Raw genomic sequence first — 8,158 nt, forward strand, 5'->3', positions numbered from 1 at the left:
AATGGTCGTTCCAATAGTTGGGAGTCGATTTTAATCGAGGTTGCGATTCTTTCGCATGATAATTAGGCTTCTCAGAAGGCATCAGTAAAACGTGCAATTCAACAAAATACCCAGAATTTGTCTGTGATATCTACCGCCCCAGGGGCAGATACTTCTAGTCTAGTCTAGTCTACACTATCGTACCAGAGCAGATAATTCATACAAAAAGTGTGACATAAGGGTGAGTATAAAATGCTATATTTGCGTTACGTAATCAATGGATCTTTCCTGCGGTGCGGTTTTCGTTCACTGAAGTCTCTTATATGTTGCTTTCAGCAATGTGGGTTCTCTTTTCGCCAGCGTTTGGAGGGAAAGCGCCGTAATCAGTGTAATAAAAGGTTTAGTTTCCCATTCTAGTTTTCATACAAACTTGAACCGGCTTGCGCTCAACCAGTTTTTGTTAAAATAGGTTTTTTTAGGACACTCGGAGCATGGGACGGAATCGAGTGAGCGTGATGGTGCTGGGTCGTTTTTTGAACCACCCTACTAATATTCTTTGTTTTTTATAAATACGACACCAATACTACTACAGTATATGAAAGTTTTTACTCTACCAATACTATCAAAGCTTTGTTTTGGTACTCAACCCACCTTCACCTTAAGGTCCATTAAGGGCTACTTGTCATTCCCAGTGCGGCATTGGACTGAGTCAGACGCAAAAAGTTAAAGTTTGTATCACTTCACGCGAATCACTCGAAAAAGTGCGCTCTTGTTATTCGGCGCGGTGTGTTTTATTACCGAGTTTCGCAAGGTGAAATCCTGCCGGCTAGAGGAAGCAGGCTGCATTTGGTAAATCACCAACCGGTGATCAGTGCAGTGCCGTGAATATTATTGGATTGGCTTCTATCACCATACGAGGACGGTCGTAGATAGCAGCGAAGCAGCGACGAAAAGGCTAAGTACCTAAACGCTTTTCATTGTTCGCATATCATACCACGCTTCTGTTCAAATAGCGTGGAGTTGGCTACACTTTTTCTCGAACAGAAAAATCGAGCAGTGCAGAAAGAGTGGGCATTAGCCTGGTTCAAAAATTGTTTTTTTCCTTAAATAAATTTATTTAAGTTTTTTTTCGCATACATGGACGAAGCGAGTGGAGGCGATTCGCCTTCAACAGACAATGTTGTTCGCACGCGATTTTACCAGGCCACATCACCTGGTCCCTGGGTTGTTTATTTCCGGCAGAAAACGAAAAGCCTTGATTTTCTAGGCATCAAGCGTGATTTGACGCGTCGTTTTCCGAAAACTGATTTTCATCAGATTAATCGGAACAAACTACGTGTAACCGCACCTACATATCAGGATGCAAATGCAATCGCAAAAGACCAACTGTATAATGTAGAATATTTAGTTTATGTGCCCTCGCGAGAAGTCGAAATTGAAGGTGTCATACACGCAGCGAGCCTGACTTGCAAGGATGTACTTGCAGGAAAAGGTCGTTTAAAGAATGCCCTGCTATCTACTGTGGATATTCTGGATTGCAAGGAGTTGCATTCAGCTACCATGGTAGATGGTAAAAAAGTATTTTCTAAGTCTGGTTCGCTTCGGGTGACGTTCGCCGGTTCGATTCTCCCAAAATATGCAGATATTAAAAATATGTTATTTCCGGTGCGGCTTTTTGTGCCAAGGGTGTTTAATTGTACCAACTGCAAACAGTTGGGGCACACTGCCGAGTTTTGCGACAACAAGCCCCGTTGTGGCAAATGTTTTGAGAAGCATAGGGAGGAGGCCTGCCAACAACAAGCAACAAAATGTGCTTATTGTGGTTTGGATCCTCCCCATGGTTTGCAAGAATGCCCGGTGTACAAAAAGCGCACCCAAAAAGTGAAGCGCTCGTTGGTACAGCGCTCCAAGCAGTCGTATGCGGAAATGGTGAAGTCGCAAGACACATCCGCAACTGCCAACGCAACGGCTGCTGTTTCAGCCGCCGTTCAAGTTAGTGATTTTTATGATGTCATTTCCATTGACGAATCGGACTCTGACGTAGCCGATATGGATGATTCTGCGGAGGTACACGTACCCGAAAAGAGGAAGAAACTGTCTTCCCCGGGATTGCGCCGTAAGAAAACAAAAATCATCCCTAGAAGCTTGCCGAAATCTGATGGTAATAAGGGATTATTTAAAATTCCGAAGCAGCCTGTCTATACTGCTCCTTTTGACCCATGTTGCAGTAAGACATTCCCGCCATTGCCTAAAACTGATGTTACAAAGAAACATCAGTCAAGGAATATCTCTGAGCAGAAAACTGCTACTCGCACTTCCAAGAAAAGAATCTCGTCCAAGTGAGGATTGATATCCTTTAAGGACCTTGTGGATCGTATTTTGAACTTATTCAATATTCCGAATTCACTGAGGCCAATCATTGACCTCTTTATTCCAACAGTTGAAAGTTATCTGAAGCAATTGACTGTTTCATGGCCCCTTCTTGCAGGACTTGTATCTTTCGATGGATAATACGACCATGCAAGATACAATCACTGTGCTGCAGTGGAACTGTCATAGTCTGAAAAATAAATTAGATGTGTTCAAGTTTTTGATTCGCAATTCCGATTGCGATATATTTGCACTCTGTGAAACATGGCTTTCTTCTGAAGATGAAATCAACTTCCACGATTTTAACATTATTCGCCAAGATCGGGATGATCATTATGGTGGCGTTCTTTTGGGGATCAGAAAATGCTACTCCTTCTACAGAATTCCCATTCCGACTGTTCCCGGCTTAGAAATCGTCGCATGCCAAGTAAATGTGAAGAATAAAGATCTTTGCATAGCTTCAGTGTACATTCCTCCAAATGCCTCTATAAATCGTCGACATTTTTGGAGCGCAGTCTCCCTCCTATCATCTCCAGTATTGATATTGGGTGATATGAACGCACATGATATTGGATGGGGCGAAACGTATGACGATTATAGAGCGCCTATTTTCTATGATTTGTGTGACGATTTCAATTTGAATATTTTGAACACTGGTGAAGTAACTCGAATAGGACCAAATGGTCAACAAAGCCGTATTGATCTGTCTTTATGTTCAAATTCACTATCATTAGATTGCACGTGGAAGGTAATTCAAGATCCCCATGGTAGTGATCATATGCCGATAGTTACCACAATTAAAAGTAGCTATCAACAATCTGAGCCAGTTAATGTTCCTTTCGACCTCACGAAAAACATTGACTGGCCAAAATTTGCATCGGCGGTAAAAATTGGTATTGAATCAACTGATACTCTTCCACCTTTGGATGAATATCGATTCCTAACTGAGTTGATTCAAAAAAGCGCACTAGAAGCTCAGAAACGACGCGTTCCAAGTACATCTGTCATAAGAAGACCAGCCACTCCTGGATGGAATGATGAATGTACTAAGTTGTATTCTGAGAAATCTGATGCCTTCAAGGCTTTCCGTAAACACGGAAGGTCTGAGCTTTCCGAAGAGTATTTGAGGCTTGAAAGAAAGCTCAAAAATCTTCTCAAGGCTAAAAAACGTAGCTACTGGCGACGTTTTGTCGAGGGACTATCGCGAGAAACCTCAATGACAGCACTTTGGAAAACGGCCCGCAACATGCGGAACCGCATTTCCACCAACGAGAGTGAAGAATACTCCAATCGATGGATATTCAACTTCGCAAAAAAAGTCTGTCCAGATTCCGTACCAGCAGAACCGCTATTTCGAGAATCAGTCACTGATCCCGGTTCTTTGGGTGGGCCATTCACAATGCTGGAACTTTCTATGTCTCTTCTTTCATCGAATAACTCTGCTCCGGGATGCGATAACATCAAATTCAATCTTCTGAAAAACCTCCCAGATATCGCAAAAAGACGATTACTTGACCTGTACAACTGTTTCATGGAGTACAACATTGTGCCACCTGAATGGCGACAGGTGAAAGTAATAGCTATTCAAAAGCCTGGAAAACCAGCGTCTAATCACAATTCATACCGACCGATTGCCATGCTATCATGCATGAGAAAATTATTGGAGAAAATGATCCTTTCAAGAGTCGACCATTGGGTCGAAGAAAATGCATTGCTTTCAAATACTCAGTTTGGATTTAGAAAAGGAAAGGAACAAACGATTGTCTAGCGTTGCTTTCTTCAGATATACAACTGGCCTTTGCGCACAAGGAGCAATTGGCTTCAGTATTCTTGGACATTAAGGGCGCTTTTGATTCAGTTTCCATAGAAGTACTGTCAGGCAATCTGCACAGTAGTGGATTACCCGTTATTTTGAATAATTTCTTGTACAATTTGTTGTCAGAAAAACAAATGAACTTCACACTCGGCACTCTGACAACTTCTAGAAATAGCTACATGGGCCTTCCCCAAGGTTCGTGTTTAAGTCCCTTGCTTTATAATTTCTATGTTAAAGATATTGATAATTGTTTGGAAGGACAATGCACGCTCAGACAACTTGCAGATGATGCCGTGGTCTCTCTAAGAGGTCCATGTGCAGCTGTCTTGCAAGGACCATTGCAAAGTACTCTAGATAATCTGACTGTTTGGGCCAGACATTTAGGGATCGAGTTTTCACCGCAAAAAACTCAATTGGTTGTGTTTACCAGAAGTGGTATCCTGCTCAACTGAAACTCAAGCTGTTGAATGATGACATCAACCAATCTTTATCTTCTAAATACCTTGGGGTCGTGTTTGATTCCAAATGCACCTGGAAACTCCACATTGAGTATTTGATACAAAAATGCCGGAAAAGGATCCATTTTCTACGTTCTATCTCCGGAACATGGTGGGTGCTCACCGGAAGACCTCATCAAACTCTATAGAACGACTATTCTCTCTGTTTTAGAGTATGGCTCCTTCTGCTTCCTCTCAGCAGCTGATTGCCACCTGATCAAATTGGAACGAATACAGTATCGTTGTTTGCGTATTGCCCTTGGCTGCATGCATTCAACGCATAACATGAGCCTGGAGGTGCTTGCTGGAGTCACTCCTTTGAAGCACCGTTACTGGGAGCTCTCACTTAGAATACCCATCAAATGTGGAACAAGTAACACACTTGTTCTAGATAACTTCGATAATATGCTTGAACTAACTTGCCGTTCAAGATTCCTGAGAGTATATCTCAACTACATATCATCAGATCTTTGTCTTCCGTGTTATAATCCCCCTCGAGTTCACTTCACCAACGACAGTTCCTCAATTGTATACGATCTGTCCATGAAACACGCTATTCAAGGAATACCAGATCATCTTCGACAAATATCTATTCCCTCACTTTTTTCTGAAAAATAGGGTATCTGTTCCATTAATAATAACATGCTCCTATATCAATAACATTCACGAAACAGGCAATTTAGGCTCAATTTGTGTCGTGTTTTGTTGTAATCCGGCGTGCTCACTGCTGAAAAAATCACAAAAATTAGAAATAAAACAATTTGCGCACCGATTCTTTGTTTTCGAATGGTATTGATTTGGGTACATGGTATGAATTCAAGGAGCAGTTCCCCTATGAACATGTCAATTGCAACAACAGATATTTCACTGATGGTTCTCGCATTAACGGATCCACTGGCTTCGGTGTTTTCAATGTAACTTCAACCACCTTCCAAAAACTTCAGGAACCGTGTTCGGTTTATGTTGCTGAGCTGGCAGCAATTAACTTCGCTTTGGGGATAATTTCCAATCAGCCCGTAGACCATTATTTCATCTTCTCGGATAGTCTTAGTTCTATCGAGGCACTCCGGTCGATGAAACCTGTTAAGCACGCATCTTACTTTCTTACAAACATAAGAGAGCAGATGCGTGTTTTGGTCGAAAGATCATTCAAGATTACCTTTGTCTGGGTCCCTTCTCACTGCGCAATCTACGGCAATGAGAAGGCAGACTCGCTGGCAAAGGTGGGCGCACAGGAAGGTGAGGTTTATGATAGACAATTCTCGAGCAACGAGTTTTTCCCATTAGTCCGTCAGAGTACTCTTCAGAGTTGGCAAAGTAATTGGACACACAACGAACTTGGACGGTGGCTATTTTCCATAGTTCCAAAAGTTTCTGGGCGAGCGTGGTTCAGAGGTGAGGACTTAAGTCGAGGCTTCATTCGCGTGATGTCGAGACTTATGTCCAATCACTATTCACTAAACGCACATCTGTACAGAATAAACCTTGTCGATAGCAACTTATGTAGGTGCGGAGCCGGTTATGATGACATCGATCACGTAGTTTGGTCCTGCTCGGAAAATGACGCCTCCAGAGAGCAATTATTGGATACCCTTGTGGCCCGAGGTAAACAACCCTTCAGGGAAGTTCGAGGTGTTTTGGGAGATCGTGATGTTGTCTATATGCAGGCCATTTATAGTTTTCTTTGTGCTTCTGACATCAAAATTTAATATTTTGTTTTTTTTTTCTTTCTTCAAAGTTTTTTTTATTAGTCTCTGCCTTTTTGTTCCGTAGAGCTCCATAGCTCTTGCCATCCGGAAGATGCTCCCAGTCGAACCATTCCTCGAGCATGACGACACGCCACATCGTCACTGACGCCAAATGCCCGGATGAGAAGCTGAAATTTCCTTATCCCAAATCCTAAGCCCCGTCCATCCTTAAACATTGTAAACTAACCTCGAGTCACCACGAGTACGCTGGCTCCTTCCCCTCTCTTATTAACTGTATAATAAAATGATATTGATTGTATATATCACAAAGAACCATGGCTCCGTAAAGTGTTATACACGCCTGAGCCTACCAAATAAACGAACTTGGAAAAAAAAAAAACTTCCGCGCAATCGAATTGCTGAACGCTGCCTACAAAATACTCTCCCAAATTTTATGCCACCGACTAACACCAGACGATTGCAATCGGAAGAGAGTTTGTAGGGCAGTGCCAGGCGGGAAAGGGCCCTCGAAGAGGGCATACAACGCATAAGGGTACAAAAGCTTATAGCTCCCTGCCACAACGGGTTATAAACAATAATGTACTCTGAAGGTTCAGGTTTCTGAAGTCAAGTAAGTAAGTAATAAGGATAGTTTTTATCACCGCGTGACTTTAACAAAAATTAATTTATTGGCTTTTTTCGGTGATAATTATACTACTCAAAGCGAAAGGGAGTAGATGAAAGTAATGAAGATACAGTTTCGATTAATACCGCAAGCGAGCGGCAAGTTTGAAATGAATAGAAACTGAAGATTAGCAGAGAGAGAACAAGTAGAACGCGTTACTTTTGAGATTATTTTTTTGCTTTTCTTGGGGATATTTTCAAGACATTAACGGAAGAATCTTTCGAATTTCGCCTAAAAAATCTGATGAACTTCTTCCAAAAAATTCTTTAAGTATTTCCAAAATATTCATTTGGAAATAATTTTCGGATTGTTCACGAAAACTACTTTGAAGTTTCGAGAATTTTTCGGAATTAACAACAGAAGCTCTTTGGTAATCCAAAAGAAAATTGTTTTGAATTTCAGCAGGAGATTCTTTGGAATTTACGTAAGAAATTATTCCAAATTACTACAGGAAAATGTTCGGAATATTCGAAATTTACTCAGAAAATTCTTCATAATTGTAGAAGAGTGCGCTTAGTAGAATGAGTGCTTCAACGTTAGCTTGCTCAGTCTAGAAAAAATAAGACGAATAGTTTGGCATGGCTATCGTTAAAACAGAAAATTCTTCAGATTATCCGCGGAAGTTTTCATTGGAAATTCTCTGAAATTTTAACTAGGAATTCTCCGGAATTTGAATGGAAAATTCTTTAGAATAATAAAATCTTTGGATTTCAACGGAAAATTGCTCGGAGTTTTTAAGGAATTTCGTTGGATTTCCAAGGAAAATTCATTGTACAGCAGACGTTTGATAACTGCAAGTCATTTAACTGCAATGCTTTTTGACTACAATTCGATAGTTGCAACAGTTTTGCAGTTATCGGACCGCTGAACTTCAAACCGATGTCAAACAAAGTCGATGATAGATGATTAGTGCTGCACAGACAGGTGCACTTCTATTGCATCTGGCGTCGACTGACAACCGCTTGATGTCTAGAATGCGTTGCAGTTATCGAACGGCATCCGCTGACTGAAACGTAAACATGTTGTAGTTATTTAAAAATTAGTGCAGCGGTTCTCAACCTGGGGTACATGTACCCCTGAAGGTACCTTCGCTGGCCCTAGGGGGTACGTCGAACATAGATTC

Source organism: Armigeres subalbatus, chromosome 3 (genome assembly GCF_024139115.2).
Source record: "Armigeres subalbatus isolate Guangzhou_Male chromosome 3, GZ_Asu_2, whole genome shotgun sequence".
Classification (NCBI taxonomy): domain Eukaryota; kingdom Metazoa; phylum Arthropoda; class Insecta; order Diptera; family Culicidae; genus Armigeres; species Armigeres subalbatus.